Source organism: Sander vitreus, chromosome 18 (genome assembly GCF_031162955.1).
Source record: "Sander vitreus isolate 19-12246 chromosome 18, sanVit1, whole genome shotgun sequence".
NCBI lineage: Eukaryota > Metazoa > Chordata > Actinopteri > Perciformes > Percidae > Sander > Sander vitreus.
The window spans coordinates 6,620,026-6,642,541 of NC_135872.1; the positions used below are offsets into that span (position 1 = coordinate 6,620,026).

At 39.9% G+C, this 22,516-nt stretch overlaps 1 protein-coding gene across 1 annotated transcript in view; it reads right to left on the reverse strand.

Annotated features, from left to right (window-relative positions):
* LOC144533167 (exostosin-1-like) overlaps nt 1-22,516 on the reverse strand; it is a 251,624-nt gene that overhangs the window by 134,872 nt on the left and 94,236 nt on the right. The gene's annotated exons all lie outside the window — the stretch shown is intronic.

The following is a 22,516-nucleotide window of genomic DNA, read 5'->3' on the forward strand; positions in this document are numbered from 1 at the left end:
TAGCACTAGGATTTGTTTAATTCAATAAGTAGCTCTAAAATCAATTTCTAATGAGATGTTCATGACAGCTGTGCCAACCGTCTGCCTCCTGCCTCTTCCCTACACTAGACCAGCTACTTTGACTTCAGAGAGAGTCAAGGCAGGCTGACGTGTCACAGATAGGGATGATGGAGCTCTCTCACTGTCGCCTGAAGACAACCTAAAGGGCATCATGGACCAACCCTGAAAATGACACCTGAATCTCAGCCCGTAGAATAAAACAAACACACACCAACCGAGCAAGCAAAGTTTGTTTTGGGTGGATGGAACTTCGCTTAAAACATATTGATTGGAAATGAGATGTGGTCAGAGGACGGATGAGGTTAGAAAGGAAGGTGTGTGTGTGTGAGACCAGGCTCAGTACAGTCTAACCCACCCACCCACCCACACACACACACACACACCCCCACACACAAACCCACCCACACACACACACACACACACACACACACACACACACACACACACACACACACACGGACAGAGGGATGGATGGAATTGCATAGAAATAAAGACAACCCACGACTCCCATTTTAGACTTGTGTTGTTTTTCTAGTCCTGTACTTATTACCGTATACAATAAAACAAACACACCAACCGAGCAAGCAAAGTTTCAAATTTGTTTTGGGCGGATGCGGCTTCGCTTAAAACATATTGATTAGAAATGAGATGTGGTCAGAGGGCGGATGAAGTTAGAAAGGTGTGTGTGTGTGTGTGTGTGTGTGTGTGTGTGTGTGCGTGTGTGTGTCTGTCTGTCTGTCTGAGGGTCACCCGTGTCATTGGCAGTGGTTGTTTACTTAGAGGCGATTGTTGGCCTCACACACAAGCCCCACCCAGACAGAGATGCTGTAAATAATAAAAGAGCTATGACAGAGGGCAGACACACACAAACACAGATCAGCATCAAGGTTAAAGATGGGGGTGGATGTAACGGGAGAGCTCTTTATCGACACGTCATTAATACAGGAGGAGGGAGGGGGTAGTGAGCGAGGATCCAGACATCTGCATATCAAATGCATGAGAGGGGTGCATGTCTCAATGGCAGTTCAGTCAATATGATTTCAGCCGACTCCCCCCCCCCCTCACTTACTCACATTACATTACTCTCAACATTCATATAAGCTGTTGACCCATTGGGTGAAGATCAGGTGTAATAATAATAATAATAATAATAATGTGGTTTTGAAAAACCCTTGACAAACAGATGCCTCACTGTTTTATGATTTTGTTCTAGGAGGACAGAAAATCCTGCAGATGTGACCACAGAAACGACCACACAATAAAATGAAATATGATGCCATCAAATTAACAATTTGGAGAAACATACATTTAGTAATATATTATGTAAATATATCTGCCCCCTGATCCTACCACAGCTTAAAGGATTAGTCGATTCAAGTCAAGTAACAGAAAATTAATCAACGCCTTTTCTAATACTCTTAATTAAAAGAAATGTAATAGATTCAGTCATTTATCGAGCAAAAAATGTCCTCAGGTTCCAACAAACATTGGGCCTCATTCACCAACCATTCTTACGAAGAAATGTGTTCTTAAACCCCACTTACACACTTTTTACGAGGATTCTGACATTCACTAATGTTTTCTTATCTTTGATTTGTTCTTAGCTAAGAACAAAATCTATGAACACTCAAGAGCACTCTTATGCACATTTGGGTAAGGACAGTTTGCTCCAAATAATTGGTTACTGCATTTTATTTAATTCGACAGTCGTGTACAATGATAGTATTGTACTGTAATGTATTTCTGATCATTCGTTGAAAAAAAAAATCATAGTATGCAAAGAAACACGAACACTGCAATTTACATCAGCAATTTAACGGATTAAATCCTGCGTTGCTTGGTGATTGATCGCGCTATTTATAGGGCCAAAATGGAGTGGTTTTTACTTTGTTACATTACTTACATTCCTGACCGTCTATGGTCGCCATAGATATATACTCTATGTGGGCACCGCCGATCCTTCATCAGCTTCCAAGCCGGCTCCGGTGCTCCAGAGCTCGGGCGCAGCGCTGCTGACCCTCGGTAATACAGCCTCCGGTAAAAGTGAAAATGAAAACGTTTGTTTTTTATTATTCCCGTTTTTAAATCATAGTTGCCATCTATTTCTCTCCACAGCGTCATTTACTCCTCCGCCAGGCAGCGTAAGACGCGTTCATATCTTATTTATTTGGCTGGACCTCTTCACATCTCCCCATTTTCGCTGCTTCACACGCTTTATTTGCTTACGCTCCCATGGTTAAAGGAAATAAAACCGTCTTAAAATACATCCATGAATAAAACCAACCGCATTCCAATTCTAACAACATATTTCCGTTTTATGCTGGTTAGGACAGGAACTTCTTTTAAAAGCCAGGCCTTGTTTGTGGTAGTGGACATCTTCTACTTTTACTAAAGTAAATATGTCTCTGGTTATTTGTACTTTTACTTAAGTACTGAGATTCAGTACTTCCTCCACCACTGCAATGTACAAGTCATCTGTGACTCTGACAACCATCTCTTGAAGGCAGTCTCACGCTTCCCAGGAGGTGCACAGGAAATGTCATGTCCTTATATGGGAATTTGCGGGGCGTTTTCTTATGCTAATTAGGAACAACTGGCACGCGATTTCAATTACGAAGACGTGGGATTCATCAATCCTAAGAACACAGGTGCGAACAATTCTGCTGTTTAAGAACACGTCACGAATCTGACGTAGACTTTTCTTAAGGACTTTCCTAAGAACATATTTAAGAGAAAACTTAGGAAGATATTGGTGAATGAGAATTTGATCCCTTTCTTTGTCATATTTTCTTAGTTAACTGAATATTTTGGAGGTTAAGAATGATGGAGAGATCAAGCAATCTTAAAGAGATGAGAAATCATGATTTTTCTCTATTGTTTGACTTTTGTTTTAGACAATAACCCACAGGTTAATCAATGAGACAAATCTGTATGTGCAGCCCATTCTTCTAATTTCACAGAATCCTGCATTTAAATAAGACTGTTTCAAAATTAAAATGCCTTTTTTTTCAAAGCAGTTTAATTAGAATCACAATGAAGCAGTGAGTACAGTGAAATCAAATTTAAACAAGGAATCTGAAAATGTGTTTGTTTTTAGGAGTTTTGGTTTTTCCTGTCCTGAAGCCTGTTAACACACGCCTGCTGTGAGAAGTCAGACAGGGCAAACAAGAACAAAGGGTACCAGGTTGGCAACGAGGAATATGGCTATGGGATCACTTTGTACAGCTCCAGCATCGGTGTGTGAGTGTGTGTGTGTCGGTGTTAAATGCACTGATCAATATGGTGGATGTCACCAATCTCCCAAGTAGTGACCAAATGTGGATACAATCCCCCAGAGCAATTATCTCTCTCTCTCTCTCTCTCTCTGTTTTCTCGCTCTTATTTTTCAGCTCCTTGCTCTTCTCAACACAGAGCGGCAAAGAAATAGACAGTTTGACAGGTAGACAGATGACAAACAGACAGGGACATTAAAAACAGACCGGCGAATAGACAGAAAAACAGACATACACAGCGGATATCAATAAACATAAAAAAATATCCTATTGTGGCCCTTCAAATGTTTTTTTTGTTTTTTTTACATACTTTGAGGATTGAAAGAAAAACCGCTCACTTCATTATTTTCACACCACATGGGAAAAGTAGTAAACACCAACTATCTATTTAAAAATTACACAAGGGAAAACCTGCAGGACACAACTTCAAGGTGCGTTTTACCGAGTTATAATTCAAACAAAGCTATGTTTTCTAATGACTGGTATTCGACATGCATCATAAAGATGTGCCCAGTGCACTGTGGCGCAAGAGTGTCTTTAGCGTTCGAAATGACATCTAAATTACTGTCTACTTCCACTTTCTTTCGGAAAATTATGTGCAAAGCTGAAGACAGCATTCTCTGCAGTGACAAATATGAGTCATTGCTGTTTTTTTACATCCACTCTTCTCAAGCCAAGTATAAGCAAAAGCCTCCTTGAGTTACAACAAAACACACACACACACACACACACACACACACACACACACAAGCAGCCTCCCCACGCTGAGTAAATTCATTAAAAGTTGAAGGTTTGCTTTGATTCCGCTTTCTGGTTTGACTGAGCTTCATAAAATCTCTGCAGGAGGTCGGTGTATGCTGTCAGTTGTACTATACATGACCGAGTGAGCCAGCAGAGGGCTGTGTAATACTTCATGTGTATGGGAGTCTTTATGTCTTTTCACGTGCCACATCTAAAAAGACTAACACTCAACGCAACACATTACCAGCAGGGTCAGTCCTCTGGTGCTCACACTGGAGACAATATTAACATGACCTTTAAAAAAAAAAAAGACATCTTTGGTTGAGCAGGTGTGCAGGTCAAACGTGTGCCATCCCACCGCAGGTGTTCACAACTGCCCTGGATAAAGTAAAAGCATATTTGTTCATTTAGACGGACAACCAGGAAACACTGAAGTATGACGTGTGTGGGTAGGAGGTTGGAAACGGGTAATACGCTGTGTGGCCTCCAAATGATGCACACATGGACATGGAGCACAAGTCTGTTGCACAGAAAATTGAACACAAATTTTGATAATAAATTAGCTATTAACGTTATTTATCAAGTAAAGAAGCCAAACAGTTGCCAATACTAGCTTCTAAAATGTAAAGTTTTATATCACTGTTATATAAAATGTAATATCTACAGGGTTTGGACTGTCAGTTGGACAAAGAGAGCAATTTCAAGATGTAGCTCTGGGTTTAGGGGAATTGTGTTTTACTATTTTCTTGGGCTGTAACAGTTTGTGTATTCGTGCCAAACTGTCATGGTCCAGGGGTCAAGGTCCGGTGCACGCAGCCGCACGCAGAATCCTCTGTATGTAGATTGGTGCACGTAATGTGTAATGTGGAGTTCCACCCAGAAATGTTTTCCGTTAGAATCATGTGCTCAGGTTATCACAACAAACTGATTGGCGTGTGAGTCAGTCACACTGTGCCGAGCGCAAATGAAACGCCAGAGCTGAAAGACCCGCCTGCCGGTTCCCGGTCTGCTACTACACCAACGGAGTGAGAGTTGTGTAAAGAACAAAGGCATAATTTGTGGGGGGGATGTGGGGTTACAACCCCCCCAGTAATAAAAACGGGGCTTTTTTTGGGACGTTTTTGTCGCATTTATTATGTTTTTGTAGCTTTTTCCAACATTTTTGCCAGTTTTATTATGTTTTTGGTGCTTATTTTGGTGTTTTTGTCGTAAAAAAGTGACACAACTCTTACGCCATTTTTGTTGCTTCTTTCTGAGCTTTTGTAGCCTTTTTGAAGTTTTTGTCGCTTGTTTTGAGTGTTTTTTTCCAAAGTTTTTGTTGCTTTTTCCGACATTTGTCATTTTTCCCCACATTTTTTTTCAAAGTTTTTGTTGCTTTTTTAAATACATGCAGACATGTCCCGGGACCTCCCTAGATGGAGATCTCAATCCCCCCCAATGTTGAACCCAAAGTTACGCCCTTGGTAAAGACAAGGAAGGTGTGTCGGCATTGCTTCACTGTTGGTATGTGAATGGAAACACATCCAACATGCTAACACACTTTTGACGGCATCACCTAGATGTACATTTTACTGCTTAATACACACACAACAGTTCAAACTGATTGCAGTGTTAACCATTATTAAAAACAAATAAATCATATTTCATATACAGTGTGCAGCCCTCCTTTATGCCCTGCATTTGAAATTAACTATTATTACCAAGAATGTAAACTGGCCCCCAGTTAAATGATAGAGTAATAGTAGAGACACACTAAGCAGACTAAGAGAACAAACTCTTTTCTTCTGCCAATCCACCAAATCCATACAGAGAGAGAAAGAACTGTCTGCTCGGATCAAAGTGTAACAGAAGCCCGATGCTTGGTAACAGAGAAAAAGCTGTGATCGCAGTGTCATGCAGGCTGATCTTATTACAAACCTCATTACGTGTAGCAAACGCCACATGGCAGATTCTTTAATCCAAAGCTCATAAAATGAGAGACAGTCACAAGTCGGGGTTAAGACCTGCGGCTTGACACCGCAGGATTAAACTTATGGAGCATGGCAATCATGACACGACCACCCCTTTGTTGAATTAAAACAATCTAACTCAGGCATTTATCCCACTTAGTTAACAGCTACTCAGGAAGAGGTCTGCTGGTGGATTTCCCTATGATTGCTTATGTATCCCGTAATGCATTTCTACTGTACTTCTCTAATGCATCTCAAATGCGTAATGACATGAACTAATTAGGGATCTTGAAACTATGTAGCAGATTTGGCACACATTTACACTGGAGTGAAGGATTTAGATGGAAAGTTACAATAAAACAGAATGACCTTTTTGGATACATAACAGTAAATGCAGACAAATTATACAAGTGCAAAGAGACAAACGTAAAAACTTGAGAAAATGGTTTTGGCCTGAAAAGGACATCATGGGGCTCCAACACTTGACCTTTTCAGAGAGCTGCCTCTAAATGGGAAGCTGGCTGTGAACTGGTAACACAGGGCTGCTCCTCCTGGGGTATCCAAACAATGGGCTTCATATAACGATAGCTCTGTGTGTGAGGACTGCAAGTTCAGGACAGCAAGTTCAAGATGAGGTATGGCAGTGATGGAAGAAGTACTCAGATCTTTCACTTGAAGAGAACTTTACACTGATGTACAGGTATAGACCCCTATTCACTTTTTGTGGGCGGAGCTTATGTGGCGGCAGAACAATTCCCCCTGGGCACTTTACTAACGGTAGTTTATTTCTTTTTGTAAGATTTTGTTTTGGGCATTATAGGCCTTTATGTGATAGGACAGCTGAACACATGAAATGGAATGAATTTTTTGCTTGATTTAGCATCATAAAATGCCTCTAGCTGGGTGTTGATTTGACATACAAAACTGTTTCTAACCATTTGTTAAATTAAAAGCCTGTGGAATGAGCATATTTGTGATTTATGTTTTAGTTATTTTCATGCTGCTCAATATGGTCACTGAGTATTTTGTGAAGAACACTAGTGCTGATTTAGCTGTGACAAATTGTGTCATCTTTTAAAATAAATTGTAATGTATGGGTTGCTTCCTTCAATGTCCACATTTCAAGCCTAAATACAGTACATCATGATGGATTTTTAAAGCACCTACAAAGAGAAATTCAGCCATCTTTTGCCCATTTTTGAAGGAAAACTCAATGATGGTGACATAAATGTACGCCTTTCAGAAAACTAAAATAAGCTACAGACTTTAACATTAATAAATCCCATTTAACCCTTGAAATGCAGTCAGTACATAGAAAATCAGCTGTACTTAAAATATGAGGTGAGGGAACACTGTCACCACAAAAAAGCCAGCTATTCAACACTTAACAGTTTCCAAAACATTCAGAACATGGATGAATGAAAAATTTATATTAAGGACAGATTTCCTTTTGCTCTCTTCATTTTCCCCTCACCGTAAGCTGAGACCTGTGGGTTGTGGGGGCCAATATTAGTTAAGTATTTATTTACAGATCCTGGCAGAGCTGTCCTGTGAATAATTCATCTTCCATGCTCGGAGGAGTCTGTTGACAAGACAGCCTGACGCAGGAGAAAGGAAATCAATGCAGCTATGATGGGCAGCAGACTCCTGCATATCTGCTTTTGACATGAAACTAGCTGTATGTGTGTGCGTGCGTGTGTAGTTACAGTAGTTACAATACCGTCCTATGTAAAGTGATCAGGTCTTGATCTGCTGATCTGAGCGAAACAGTGTAGGTCGAGGGCAGACATGCCTCAGGGAAATGTCATCTTCACGTTCCTCCTGTTATATGCTGTAGACAGTAACTCTAGCATTGCTGCTACACCTGAACCCCGCGTTACAGACAGCAAAAGGCTGATGTGGTGTACCAACCACTTAAATGTAAATTGAATAGATCTGATAATGTGACTAGCATTTTTGCAGTGCACACTTACATTTATAGTTTCTACATCCAAACAATAAGAAGACTCAGAACCACAGAAGACATTACACAACTTCCACAGGCTGAGGACTTCATAACATAGTAAACTAATCTTTATGTGTACAGTAAAATGTGTGGAGTGCACATACTGTATAATCAACTGACTTCTTTTAAGTGATGCTGCCTCGTTCCCAGATCTCAGCAGTTAAATTGGGGATAAGCATCTAAATCATTAATTATAGAAGATATATAAACTCTAAGATCCAAGTTGCAATAAAGCAGAATTTATTTCAGACACAGTTATATTGTACGTAGTGTAGGCCTACGTACTACATACAGAATGTGGAGACTATGCCCCCGAAAAGAACAACAGTATAGGCCGTTTCAGCAAGAGCCTCCAAAAAATGAGATGTTTACATTCAAGTGACACAGCCCTCCAGTGGTCGTAGTAATTATGACAGGAGACATTGTGTCCCGTTTCCTACCGACAGTCAACGTTGTTTTGTTTGTAAGCATGACTCCCCAAAAAGACTTTTTCCCATAGACTTACATGGCAAACGAGACATCTGTAAATAAGTGGACACACACACACACACACACACACACACACACACACACACACACAATTGACTTGTTTCACTATCAGAATTTGATACATTTGTCCCCATTCAAGTTAGCGGAGCACTAAACCAGAAGTAGCCCGCTCTATCATCCAGGTAATTTTATAAGCAAGGAAGTTGAGTTTTTTGGTTTTCTAAATGCTCCGTGTCGTTCTAGAGGACGAGGGTAAACGGCATATTTTGTCATTTAATTTAAAAGACTTGTTGAGAATATCCAGTATGTTTTAGTTGATCATGAAGATAGATGAAAGTAGTGCAGTGAAAAGACCAGTTTGGAGTACCCCACTTTTCTCTGTCCTCCTCACTTTACTCCCTTATTGAATCTGCAACCACTCCTTTCCACTACTGTTTCCTATTTAACATCACTCACCCTCACCCTCTCTCTCTCTTCCTCTCGCTGTCCTCCCATCCTTTATATCTCCTCGAGTAGAATGAAGACAAACTGTGAAGAGATAATTGGACGCTAACATGAGTCAGAGCGAGATGAATGAAGACAGATGACAAGCCTTTTTTCGAGGATGTATTTGCTCCTCACAGGCAAATTCAACAATACAGCGAGTAAGATGCCTCTGGGTTTTCAGTTCACTGATGTGAGTAACAACAGTAAATACCTTAATTGAAGCAGTCTCTTTATTCTACTTAAAAACATAAAATGCTTCTTGTCCCCCTTGCTTGTGCCTATACCAGGTTTCTGTCCATTAAAACTACATTATGGTTACGGGTTAGGACGGTTATATCCACTGCTTAGGAGTGGCTCTGTTCTGATATGTATTGGATTTAGGGAGCATTTCTAAAAATCATGAATATTTTTGTCTATATAAAACAGCTCATAATCTCCTTTCTGGTCCATAAAAATGTTGATTGGGTTGTTATGTCAGCCCTATCCTGGATGACAGAACCAAAAAAAGACTGTTCAATAAAAAGCCAGCAGCACAGGACCATACAGGTAGTATCACACTTCCCTACATGGCACCTGTTTCATAGTTTGAAAGGGCTGATTGAAATAATCAGCATGCTTCCACACAGCCCTCCCTAACAACTCGAAAATGATGTTCCAAATACAGCAAAGATGCCAATTACCTCTCACCGTTGGAGAGGTAATTGCAGTGTGTGGGAAGTTTGGGCAGTTGTAATGTGACACTCTTCCCATGAGTTCCTGCCAGTTAACACTCTCCTGCAATTAATCACAGACCACTTTACAGCTGCTAGAACAAGAGGAAACTTTTTTCATTTACAATTCATCCGTACGTGTTCTCATCCACTTGTTGGTCAAACAGACACCATACAGTTTTAATCAGAGTTATAGTTTTAACAGCTGTACTGTTATATCAGAAAAGTGGTTCTTTAGGGATCCATAATGGACAAAACATCAACATCAAAAAATGTCCAAGCAGCAAAATAAGCATTTTAAATAACTGCACTGAGTCTGAAACAAGTCTGAATGTAAGTGGCAAGAACACAATGAAATATCTGATAAATGGGTTAATTCAAAACTGCATTTAAATTACATTTTTATACAAATTAAAGACATCGCATGGGCTTTTTGATTAATCAATTCACCCATGCTTGAGGACCTTTGCATACTATAAAATAGGCGTCATCCCGTAAATTGTTAAGACGTAATAAACAAAAGAGGAGAATATTGCACACAAAAAGTTGTCAGTAAAAATCTTGTCAGTCAGTCAGTCAGTCGGACGGTGTTTGGTGTTTAAAGCCTCCAACGTCGCCTTCCATGCAGAGCGACAATGGTTATGTTTAGGGTTAAGGTTAGCTGCCTGAAAGGCGACGTTGGAGGCTTTAAACACCATCCAGACAGACGCACGCACGCAAACACACACACACACACACACACACACGACAGCTGTGCCAACCATCTGCCTCCTGCCTCTTCCCTACACTAGACCAGCTACTTTGGTTTCAGAGAGAGTCAAGGCAGGCTGACGTGTCACAGATAGGGATGATGGAGCTCTCTCACTGTCGCCTGAAGACAACCTAAAGGGCATCATGGACCAACCCTGAAAATGACACCTGAATCTCAGCCCGTAGAATAAAACAAACACACACCAACCGAGCAAGCAAAGTTTGTTTTGGTTGGATGGAACTTCGCTTAAAACATATTGATTGGAAATGAGATGTGGTCAGAGGACGGATGAGGTTAGAAAGGTGTGTGTGTGTGTGTGTGTGTGTGTGTGTGTGTGTGTGTGTGTGTGTGTGTGTGTCAGTGTGTGTGAGAGAGAGAGAGAGAGAGAGAGAGAGAGAGAGAGAGAGAGAGAGAGAGAGAGAGAGAGAGAGAGAGAGAGAGAGAGAGAGAGAGAGAGAGTGTGTGTGTGTGTGTGTGTGTGTGTGTGTGTGTGTGTGTGTGTGTGTGTGTGTGTGTGTGTGTGTGTGAGAGAGAGACCAGGCTTAGTTCTGTCTAAAAGCTGTTCTGCATTAGTTTCCGTCACTCACACTGACTTCTGTCTCTCAAACGCACGCACAAGCATGCTTACAGCATCTCTTTTATATATATATATATATATATATATATATATATATATATATATATATATATATATATATATATATATATATATATATATTGGTCAGAAGAGACAGAGATGGAAAAACAAATAAGAAAACCAGCGACCAGCTTCTGAGATCCAACAATTCAGACTTTTTTGGAGGCATAAAAAGCAAGGACAAACCCTAATGAGATTGGGTTAAAAAAAAGGAGATTGTGTAGCAGAAAAACAGCAGTACTGATGGAATTGACAGGTGACACATAAAAGATGAATGAAAAGGCTATAAGGGATTCCTAAGGAAATGACAGGAATGAATTATTAGACAGGAGGGGAAAAAGATGAAAAACGATAACATTTTCCAATCCTTGAGCCAGCTGTAATGTGTTCTGAGTCACGGCATGCAAAAACGTGGCTGCTTATAGGTGCACAATTTGTATTTAATTTGTAGAAATCAAAATAAATGAGCAACACACTGCACAGGAGACAGAGGGATACAGGAAATGACAGGGGAAGAGCAAACTAACCAAGCAAAGTATTGTAGTAACCTGCTTTTAAGTCATTTTATATAGGGCTGGGTCCAGAATTCAACACTTTTTAGGCACCGACCGAATTGCCTCCTTAGTATCGAGTAAAAAAAAATCTCATCACTCAATACCAAATTTCAATACCTAAGGAGTAAATCTCATCAGCGTTAGTGAGCCAATTAGCACGCAGCATGTTTATACCAAGATATGATAATGCTGGGGATTGGTTGTCTAACGTAACACATTGTAGAGGCACGGAGGAAAAACTCAACGTTCAGAGACGGCTCACGTAGAAGGAGCTGAATAAATACATAAATAAAAGATATGTGCTGTAATGTGTAACTTCTTTTTATTAAAATGGATTTTATAAAATTGGTAGCGAAAAAATCGTTCAGGAACCGTATTGAATTAACGATATCGGTAGAACATTTTTTTTTAAACGATACCGATACCGAGCCCGACTCGTACACCTACAATTTTTGGTGTTTCCTGCTGCAACAGGACACTGAAAACCATAGTTTATAGTGAAGCATGTTCTCTACTGACAAGCACAGTTCAGAAATGTTTTCAGTTGTACAACTAGATAAGAAAATGGGGATAAATCAAACAGCAGCTCCTAATTTTACGACCACAGTACCTTGAAATAAATGAAAAGATTGTTTAAAAAAAAGGTTACGTATAAAGCTACAGCCAGCAGGTTAGCATAGCTTGGCACAAAGACTGGTAAAAAGCAAGCTTCATTTCCCTACATCGACATCATTCTTTAACATCTGGTTCTAGACCACTGAATCAGAATAAGAATAAGCACTGCATAAGAATGAGTATGTCATCTTCGTATTAGCTACCTTAGCTACATTGCAACCGAAACATTTTACAAATATTACCGCAGCTTTCATATTGACTTAAAATGACGTATACCGGACGAATGCATCACTCGCTACTACGAAAATTATGATTAAATGAAGTGAAATGGAAAGTTAGTCTGATTATCAGGCAAATTCACATTCAATTTTGTGTTACCGTACGTACTGCTTTAAATCATATTTTCATCTTTTATTCAATATTGAAAATATACACTTAATTCAGCTTAGCGTTAGTTCATGCAGGACACGAAAGTCATACGCCCGCTGATTGAATTATCATTCCTATCAGACACACACCAATCACAGCCACATCATTTTAACATCAAGGCAGTCCTTTTAAAATGCTCCCTCCTCACTGGTCCCTGCTAAACTAGTCTATCTATATACACGACGTGTGCTGTTCTGGTGCCACCAGAAATTCCGCCGGATATCCCTCATTTAGGCCGGATGTCCGTTACCTTCCGCTTTCTTTGTTTTGGCATTTTAAACTCTGGTTGATTTCTGAGGACTATGGTTAACTGCTCCTCAGATCTCTGCAGGGTAAATCCAGACAGCTAGCTGGACTGTCTGTCCAATCTGAGTTTTCTGTTGCACGACTAAAACAACCTTTGAACGTACACATGTTCCACTAAAACAAGTTCTTTCCCGAGGCTATGTTGCAGCGGCACCGTGGCTCCGTCCGGCGCTTAGCGCCACCCAAGACGATTGTGATTGGTTTAGAGAAATGCCAATAAACCAGAGCACGTTTTTCTCCCATCTGGGAATGCTGTGTGGACTAGTCAGACCCTCCTCCTCAGTGCTGTGGAGGACGGTCTGGCAAAGCCAGACTACTGCTACACTGACGTTGCTTCACTCCCTGCTGCTGGCAACGCTTTGCCTCCACCAACCCAGCCTCCACCTTCCTAGTTCAGAGTCCTAACATGACTCAAAGTTTTAAACGGTTTTTAATGTCTTTCTTTTGGCTCACTCTTTTATATCCAATGGGGTTTTCTGCATAGTGCTTCCTGTTTCAGCTCAGCATGCTGCTCAGCTGGTCCAGGGAGCATTATCAAGAGCGGAGCCATCAGCGCCAAGCATAACTGCATTTCCATTCGTCCCAATAAATTGTTAAATCTATGACGAGTGTTCCTGACTTAACAAATAATAATAATAAAAATAAATAATAAGTCCCAACTGAGGCCAATTGAAGAAGCACAAATGTTGGTGGCACCAGGACAAACGTTATGCTGAATACGTCACAATACATCCACTGTCACACCAATCGGCATATGCAATCGCTGCAATCGAGTCATGCTATTGTTGGAATGAGTTAAGCTAATGCTGCATGATGTGTATTATAAAAGCACTGTACTAAAAAATGCCAGTGAGTGGAGATCTCCCTAAAAAAAAGTTGAGAAAGCAGCGTGTGCACGAGCTGGAATAGGCTTTTTCAATTATTTTCTGAAGAATGCAGTGTGGCGTAGACAGAGGAACTAAAGGAGAGGAAAGAGACAATCCATCAAACAGACAGTCTGCACAGTCAGTGCAAAAGAAAAAAAAAATCTAAAAAGGAATGGGAAGCACCTCATACGAGTCTCAACACCTTGCTACAAGCATATCTTAATATGCTAAATGTGTCACAATTCACAAGGCCATGAATGGTAACATATAGGGAGACACCTCACAGGGAAAAATGTATATTTAAATCCTTTTTCTACAAACCCCTGCAGACGTAAGATCACAAAACATTTCTCTTATCATGTCCCCATCTTTGCTCATTGCTCTGCATTTCTAGAACTACACATGTCCAACAGTAACGCATTCCCGTATGCATGTATGCACACCGATACAGTACATGGAATGCTTACAAATTACAGTGCATTACTTTCGTAGCTTTTTTTGTTCGTATGGTTCATGATAACAGCCTGCTCAAAAAATTTGTTCTTCCTCCATGTAATTTAGGATTTTTTTTAAATAAAACCTTCAAAAGAAAACACACAACTGTTTTTGCACACAAGATAAAGACCCAACAGAGTCCCACTTGTGTTACTGTATTCAATCAAAACATTAAGATAAAAAAACATGTGAAGAAGCATTGCTTGAAAACAGTTGAGATTTCAAAAGCCTTTCCACAGTTTTTGCTTTTTGCTTTAGCTGTGGATGAACCTGTTTTCTTCTTTGCAGAACATTTACATTTCTTTGTCACTCATGCCTTTATGGGAGTTCAGCAATGGTCAACCAATAAGACTGACTGTTCTGGGGACTTACAGTCAATTTCTTTTTCTTATTTTGAACTTTTTTTCAGTTTTCTCTTCTAAATAAAAAACATTTCCCTTAAAAAAAAAAGACCTTTGATTCAGTTTACTGTCACGTAAGAGAATATTATATAAAGTAACCAAAATAGTTGCGAATACATTTTCTGTAGATCAAGCATGACTAATTCACTCATTATTTCTATGCATTTTTGTTAGTCCTGTATAACATATCAAATACTGTCCTTTCAAAATTAAAATCAAAAGTAGAAAAGGACAGGTAGAAAGGACATATAATCTGATTTAAGGTGTAAAATTAACAATAATCCTCATCAGGTGTATGGAATACGAAGCAGACCGATCCCTAGAGGGCAGTTTAATTAGTTCCCCCTGTAATTTAAAGCCACACTAATGTCCTTTTTTAACATTATGAATACACAAGGGTCGTGGGCACATTAGCTGGTGTTAGCAGTTACCCTTTAGAGCAACATCCAAATCAGTGGCCTAATTGTCCGGCTATAGTTTGACTATAGTAGCTCTATTAATCTGTCTGGTGATTGATGGTCCTACGTAGGACCATCAATCACCAGAGCTGCTGAACGCTCATTCATAAAAGAGCTGCTCAGGTCGCCTCTGCAGCCCCAACAACATGATGTATTAATTAGGTACTGTACGTTTACCAGTTTCCCTTAAATTACTTGACATTAAAGATGGTGTGTGTGTGTGTGTGTGTGTGTGTGTGTGTGTGTGTGTGTGTTGCTGAATGGCTTGAAATTGGAAATCAAGTAGAATGGATAAAATGAAAATGTAGTACAAGAGGGGCATTATGGTTGTAAATTGCAACATTTCTTTTCATTACTGAAGACAGTTGTAGCACACTTAAATAAATGTGAGTAAAGGTATGGTGCTGTACACCCAACTGACAAGCAGACGGTGTGTGCGCGCACACGCGTGTGTGTGCGTGTGTGCGTGTGTGCGTGCATGCGTGCGTGCGTGTGTGTGTGTGTGTGTTTTAATGGCTAAATGCTAATGGTACACTGGTCGAGAGCAGTTTTGTATGGAAGAGGAGGACCACATGTGAAAAAATTTATTTGAGTTCTGAGTTCAAAGTCAGAATTCTAACTTTTTTCTAAAGTCTTAAAAAACTTTTGTTTAAGTAAAAAAAGAAGTCAGGATTCTGAGATTAAAGTCAGAACTTTATTCTCAGAATTCTGACTTCAAACTCAGAACTGGCCCTAATCCTCTTCCGTACTTTTGAGATGAACTATGCATTTGTCATTGGGCTGGACAATATATCTATATTATATTGACATCGATATATGAGACTAGATATCGTCTTAAATTTTGGATATCGTAACATCGTGATATGACACGTGTCGTCTTTTACTGGTTTTAAAGGCTACATTACAGTAAAATTATGTAATTTTCCGAACTTATCAGACTGTATTAGCTGTTCTATTATTTGCCTTTACCCACTTAGTCCTTATATCTACATTAATGATGATTATTTATCAAAAATGTCATTGTGTAAATGTTTTGTGAAAGCACCAATAATCAACCCTACAATATCAACATCGATGTATTTGGTAAAAAAAACATATAGATATTTGATTTTCTCCATAATCGCCCAGCTCTAATTTGTCATAAAAAAAAAAAATCATACAGAAAGTCGTTTGAAAGACGAAACTACTCAATTCCACGTCACCTGAAACAAAAAAGGAAAAAATCTAAACTTATTTCTCATAAAATCACACATTTCACCATTATGAAGGAAGTGAGGAAAGTGGATGGATTCACTCACTTGCATGCATGCACATTCATCAGAGCAGCAGCCACCACAATGCCTGCCCATGCAGTCTTTATTGTACATTTCATCCTTTTAATAACATCTGATGTCTATTGTGCTGCCAGTTTTGAGGACACTAAAAAAAGAATATTTGCGCAATTTGTCTGCAGTGCATACAATTGGTGCCCTGTCTGATGGACCAGAAAGGCTAAACTACCTTTTCTGATCCATCAGACAGTGCACCAATTGTAGGCATCTGACTATAATGTCCTCTAGCAATGCAGGGACACATTGGTTTCAGCGGTCTGGGGAGGGCAAACATGCTGGAGGGGACAGTGCCATCAATCAACACATAATCGGAGAAGGCATACTGTCAATGACAAAAGAGAAATAAACAAGACAGCCAGGATGATTTAGCAAATATCCTTTAATAAACTGAAACAACAGCAGGACTCTGAGATGAATCCGCTCAGCTGATTTATCAGACGCTACCAACACAAATCAGACTTTAGTGGACGCTGTCAGTGTGTAAGGCAGTTAGTGACCAAGTAATTGTGACCCAAAAGACATTTGAGTGACAGAAATAGAGAGCGGGAGAGGTTGTTAGGACAAAGGAAATGGAAAAATGAAGCTAAACCAACCTGAGGGGACGTGCAACCTTCACCACTTCTATTTTAAAAAGACAGCAGCTGCAGCCTTTAGTCATTACTGTGGAAATGAGAACATGCCCTTTACATTTGGATGTGCATACCCTGTACATAATGCAACCGTTTCTCTAAAAAGTTATCTTTATATACTACATAAGTTTATGAAAAAACTACCTCCCAGATTTCTAATATTAATCAATAAAGCATTTCATATCAAACATACAGTATCAGCAAAAAAAAAACAACTACCAGGTGCTCCAGTTGTGAAGTACTGTACTAAACTCTTGAAGTCAACTATAGAAAAAGGGAAGCCACTAGGGTTTGCATCGAGCTAAGGATGGCGTCAAAATGCCTTTATTGGTTTAGGGCAGTGATCTTCAACAGGGGGTCCGTGAACCCTAGGGGGTCCTCAGAGTTACTGCAGGGGGGCTGCCAAATTATTGTTTGATATACAGTATATTATTTGAAGTTTGGAAGTTTTTTTTCCAAAAATTAAGACATACACTGCCGATTTTGCAGGTTTTCCTACTTACAAAGCATGTAGAGGTCTGTAATATGTTTAGGCATCTACAACTTTGGTTTTGGATAAGTTAGAAGAAGGGATTTAAATTGAGGTTAAAATAGTTATATAAGAGAAACTTGCTAAAAAAACAAAGAAAACTTCTTTGCATGAGTTGACAACTTAACCGGCAAGTAAGATTAAACTAGCACTGCCACTTAAAACAGCGTGTGTTTGTGTGCTTATTTGGAATATGACAGTGAATTTGCCTTATCTTCATATTTTAAGTACTGGGTATCTGGAAGCTGCCCAGTATAACCAGCTTCAAACTGTTGGCTGCCGAGCAGCTCTGCTAAGGTGGGGATTAAATGTCCTGCATCAATGCACACTGATATTGCCAACATTGTGCAGGAAGTGACCAATTTCCCCACTCAGCTTTTCCCAACAGGACAGAATTATGACTTTCCGGTCTTAAGATCACGTCTGAACTCCAGATCACTGCTACTCATTACCAATTCGTAATCTTTCCTCTCAAACAGGTGTTCCAATCAGCTTGGATTCAGGAGAATAGTAGATAAAGATGTCTGAAGCGTTCCACTGTGCAGTATTTTCTTTCTGGCTAGAGTGGATGTTGACTTTCACATCTGCTGAAGCGTGGAATGAGTGGAGAAAAAAAACTAATGAAGTCAGACCAGAGGGTAAAGCTCCACGTTTAGAGGAACTGGTGGCCACACAAAGTACAAATTAAGGCCCTGTTTACACGAATACGCTCGTCGGTAAAAACGACAAAATATTTTATCAGATGTGCCTTTTGTTTAGACGGCAAGTTAACGGGCTTAAAAACGCAAAAAAGTGAAACCTTAAAAACGCTCCACCGTCGTGTTCCCGTCTAAAGGGTAAAAACTCACTGTGCAAGTGTGTGCGCCGTGTGTGTGCGCCGTTTGTGTGTTTGTGTGTGTGTGTGTGTGTGTGTGTGTGTGTGTGTGTGTGTGTGTGTGTGTGTGTGCGCGCGTGCATGTGTACCGTGTGTGTGCCGCGTGTGTGTGTGCCACGTGTGTGTCTGTGTGTGCATTGTTTGGAGCAATAACTCCACCTCCTCGTCTGTCCAGACAAAATTGTCAGCTTTTGTTGTTCGCGTCGCGCTACTAGGGAGAGGAGAGGGAGAGAGGAGGAGGAGAGGGAGACAAGTAGAAGGAAGGTTCTACGCAGGTGCGCAGACTTGGTGGATCGCATTTCACACACTTTTTTTGTCACCATAACGCTTGTCTAAACGCGGAATAAAAAGTGAGAAAGAAACGCCACTTTTGCGTTTTCTTTTCAGATTGTTTCCGTCTAAACATAGCCTAAGATACAGGTTACATTTTTAAATTTGTAATTACTGGCTTTAATTTAAGCCACAGCTAGTGTGAGACTATACTTAGTGTGGATTTAACATTCTTCCATTTCTTTAAGTGTTTCTCTGCACAAAACTTCTGCTCCTCTACTTTCAGAGTGTGTTTGTATACATAAATCTATGCTAATTGTGTCCCAAAAGAATACTGTGTATCCAAATAACCTCCCTCCATCACCACATCCAGGCACACTGAGCTTAAGATTAATCTGATAAAAGCCGACTCTGTCATTAAACAATAATCAAATACCTTTTCAGCCAGTGCCTCCAAATGATTTAAGTCTCTAGAAATTGGATGAGATATATCATTGGCAGAGTCTGGTTTGCTGAATGTGCAGTGATAGCGGTCTGACAGTGATCCCACTGTGCAAAATCGTTGAGGTTGTGGACGTTAGAAAAGGCATATTAATGTGACAATGATTATGAAACTGTGGAGTCACCTAACACGACAATTGGGTACCCTGCCAACTTATGATGTTTGAACTGGCATTCCGTTGTTTAAAGATTTCTTTAACTTAGACTTTCTTTTTACATTTTAGAAAGATCTAAAGCTTAGTTAAAGTTCAGTTAAGAAGAATACTTTATCATCTTTTCTCTACTCCATTCATCACTCACTTTAAGCCTCATGGTATCTATCCATCAGTTCAAAATCTAATGTCAAAGCCGGGCGAGATTTAGAATGGCAAACAAATGAATTGCTTAGTGTGACGAAAAGCAGATACGGCAAGAAATTCTGTGAGCAGGGTTGCCAACAGAAGCTACTTTGGTTCACTCTCATCCTTTTCATCAAGATTGTGTCCAGCAGCAGGCAGCGGTTTTCTGCAAGGCTGAGGATATACTTGATTTTGACAATGCCGATACATAGACAAGTGCCAGCAATGTGACAGCATTGTTCGCATACTTGCCTGCATACTTTGCATGTACCTGCAGGATTAAAAAGTAAGGCCATTAGAGGGCAGATCAGGACCAAATTACCCCTGGATGACACTGGAATGCTTTCCTTTGGAAGTAGAGCTGGGCGATATGGAGAAAACCAAATACCACAATATTTTTGACCAAATACCTCAATGTCAATATTGTGACAATATTGTAGGGTTGACAATTGGTGCTTTCACACCATATTAACACAATGAGAGTTTTGATGAATAATCATCAGTAATTTGGATACAATGACAAAGTGGGCAAAGGCAAATAATAGATCAGCTAGTAAGTCTGGTAAGTTCAGAAAATGACATCACTTTACTGTAATGTAGTCTTTAAAACCAGGAAATAACAACAATCATGCCGAATTACGATATCCAATATTTAAGACGATATCTAGCCTTGTATATCGTTAAATAATATAGATATATTGCCCAGCCCTATTAGGAAGTTCTGATATTTCACAATGTAACCATGACACCACTTGGGGACACAGATTACAATATTGTCATGAGATCAGAGCAGGAGAGTTACAGTGACTCCATTGTATCATAATAGTTTCTTGTCGAAACTTCCAGTCATAGTTATTGGACCGGGGTTACACTTGTCTTTTCAACGGAACTTTTGTCATCCAATCACGCCAGGACGCATTAACTGTCAAGTCGGTACGCTCCGAGATTGGATCACACCCGCATTGGGATCCGATCAACCAGACCACATGCCAAGGTTAGGCTGGCTTGCATTGACTTTACATCTCAGTGAGGTGTGCACAGCATGTGGACACGATCCAGACAATTTATCAATTGTAAGTCTTGCGTCATATTCCCGCCAGACAGGAGTTCCTTTCAACATGCGAGAACAAAAGGAAGAGGAGGAAAACTGCGGCTGGATCACAGCTAAGAGCCGCTGTCTTACAACACATCTGTTGACTAATCCACTAAATGTGAATGAGGTGAAAGTCCTCTAAATAAACATAGTTGGTGTTTGTCTATCCCTCAGTTTGTCCCCATTCACAATGAAGTACATAATTTTTTCATCCAGCCCTATAAAAAAAGCACTAGCTGAGAACCATTAAATAAGCTTCTTTCAGCACAGCCAAAAGATTGTCCGAGTCAGTGTTATTATTTAACTGCAGAATGATAAAAGCAGCCTTTAAAACAAGAGACAGAATATTTTATGGGCTATCCCCTCAGGAATAAATCCTATTAAAGAATTAATCTAATCCAAAAATGTGCCGTTCTTTGCAGAACTACAAACTACCCAATTATGTTGTTTCTTTAAATTAACTGAGTCTATTGATTGAACGCACACTACTGACATTCTCATCTTCACAATGTTTTTGTAACTAAAGCCTTTATGTCACATGATATATTGACAAGGCAGCATCTGGAAGTGTATGCTGGTGCAAAATACACTCACCTAAAGGATTATTAGGAACACCTGTTAATTTTCTCATTAATGCAATTATCTAATCAACCAATCACATGGCATCACATCTGCTCAGTTACTGGGATTTTCACGCACAACCATTTCTAGGGTTTACAAAGAATGGTCTGAAAAAGGAAAAACATCCAGTATGCTGCAGTCCTGTGGGATGAAAATGCTTTGTTGATGCTGGAGGTCAGAGGAGAATGGGCCGAGTGATTCAAGCCGATAGAAGATCAACTTTGACTCAAATAACCACTCGTTACAACCGAGGCCACAACACGCACAACCTTGAGGCGGTTGGGCTACCCCAGCAGAAGACCCCACCGGGTACCACTCATCTCCACTAAAAATAGGAAAATGAGGCTACAATTTGCACGAGCTCACCAAAATTGGACAGTTGAAGACTGGAAAAATGTTGCCTGGTCTGATGAGTCTCAATTTCTGTTGAGACATTCAGATGGTAGAGTCAGAATTTGGCGTAAAGAGAATGAGAACATGGATCCGTCATGCCTTGTTACCACTGTGCAGGCTGGTGGTGGTGTAATGGTGTGGGGGATGCTATCCTATCAATATGGGCCAACACTTCTAAAAAATGCTTCCAGCACCTTGTTGAATCCATGCCACAAAGAATTAAGACAGTTCTGAAGGCGAAAGGGGGTCAAACACGGTATTAGTATGGTGTTCCTAATAATCCTTTAGGTGAGTGTAGATACAAACATAAACTTTTGCTTCCATGCTAATGAAAATGGACAAACAAGCATGTCATGGCTTCAAAGAATTACACATGCATAATGTCTGCAATGCTGGCGAACAACAAATATTGCTAAGCTACTGTTCCGGTTGGACTTGCCCCTTTTATTTTAAAGAAAAAAACTCTTGTGTCCTGAAACAGGTGTTTGATTTCAACAAAGTGGTATCATTGTTGGGCAGTGCAAAGCTTTATATGGAGTTCAGATTGGGCCCACTTCCTTTATTTATTTCACATAAAAAAAATGATGTGTGCATGGAAACATGTACAGCATCACATGTGACTGGAAGATGAGATATCAAATTATTTATTGCTGTGTTGAGGCTGATAAAAGCCGGCACATAGATCTGTCAAAGTCAAGACTGATACCAAAACT